General features: G+C 39.5%; 1 non-coding gene across 1 annotated transcript; it reads left to right on the forward strand.

Moving 5' to 3' along the window:
- Positions 1 to 273: 273 nt before the first annotated feature.
- LOC141687955 (small nucleolar RNA R71) lies at positions 274 to 380 on the forward strand. The gene has a single exon (XR_012561429.1). It is a non-coding gene; the product is annotated as a small nucleolar RNA R71 (small nucleolar RNA).
- The last annotated feature ends 1,242 nt before the right edge of the window (positions 381 to 1,622 follow it).

The raw sequence follows: 1,622 nt of genomic DNA on the forward strand, positions 1-1,622 counted from the left end.
TCATACGTAGCCAAAGAATCAACCTTCATTGATAACGCTTGGAGCTGGGCTGCAATAGCAGTGGCTGCATCAACTTCAAGAATACCTGCTACCTTGCCTGACGTCATCCTCTGAGTTGGGTTTTGATGCTCATTTGCAGCCATCGTCTCGATAAGATTATACGCCTCAGTATAACTTTTAGCCCATAAGGCGCCTCCAGCTGCTGCATCGAGCATGGGCCGAGATTGGGCCCCCAAACCATTATAAAAACCAGTGATTACCATCCAATCCGGCATTCCATGATGTGGACATTTTCTCAACATTTCCTTGTAGCATTCCCAAGCCTCGCACATAGATTCTGTAGGTTGCTGCGTAAATTGAGTAAGAGCACTCCTCATAGCAGCAGTCTTTGCCATTGGATAAAACTTCACCAGAAACTTTTGCGCAAGATCTTGCCACGTAGTGATTGACCCAGCTGGTTCAGAATGTAACCAGTCTTTAGCTTTATCCCTCAGTAAGAATGGGAAAAGCCTCAACTTGATAGCCTCATCAGTCACGCCATTATACTTAAAAGTGCTGCAGATCTCGACAAAATTCCTTATGTGCATGTTGGGGTCTTCAGTTGCCGCTCCTCCAAAAGAAATAGAATTCTACACCATCTGAATAGTGCCCGGCTTGATTTCAAAGGTGTTAGCTTGAATAGCCGGATGAAGGATGCTTGACTGAATGTCATCAATTTTAGGCCGATAAAAATCCATAAGAGCTGGATCAGCTTGAACAATACGATCTCCCATGTTTACTGGTTCTTTTTGCTCAGTTCCTGAATCCGAATCCTCAAAATCTAACTTCTCCGGTGTATCAAGAACTTCGTCTTTCTCCTCAGCTGTATCTAAGGTCCTCTTGCGAGCAAGAGAACGAGTTTGCATAAACGCTTGCTAAAGTACCTGAAACACAATCGAAAAGAGTAATTAACTACTACGTCCTAATCACTGAGTCCTAATGACCAATGATGGTAAGTACATAAACTAAACAAATACGCCGAGTCCCCGGCAGCGGCGCCAAAAACTTGTTAGGGTGAAATCACGCACTAATATTCACGCAAGTATACGCGTTCGCAAGTAATATAGAATACTTTCTAGTTCGTTCCATCAGAGACTCAGACTAATTTATTGTCTAATTTTAACTCACTCACCAATGTATGACTACTTCTCACTGTTAAGATAATAACACTTAAAATTGTTGATTAAATATTAACTATAATTAACTACTTAATTAACCACTTAACTAACACTTCAATTTATCAATAATAAAACACTCATGAGATCACAACTTCATTATTACTTCCTTCTATAGCCATTGTTATTACCTTTAGCATGTGACAGTGATGATATTAATCGAATAACACGAAACTGATAAAAGCCAACTTTCATTGTACTAATACCATTCTACCAAACATCCACAATTAAGATAGAAGTTGAATAGTCATCAATTATGTTGAGTTCCTATATGTCTACAGAAATTGACAACACAACGATTTAAGCACAAGTTATCCCTTTTTGATTACATAGGGCAAATAAAACTGTTAGAGTTACCTACTAATCATGTACAACGTACATGAACCTATGCTAGCATGGCAAGTTCTA

This window comes from Apium graveolens, chromosome 9 (genome assembly GCF_009905375.1).
Source record: "Apium graveolens cultivar Ventura chromosome 9, ASM990537v1, whole genome shotgun sequence".
NCBI classification, from domain to species: domain Eukaryota; kingdom Viridiplantae; phylum Streptophyta; class Magnoliopsida; order Apiales; family Apiaceae; genus Apium; species Apium graveolens.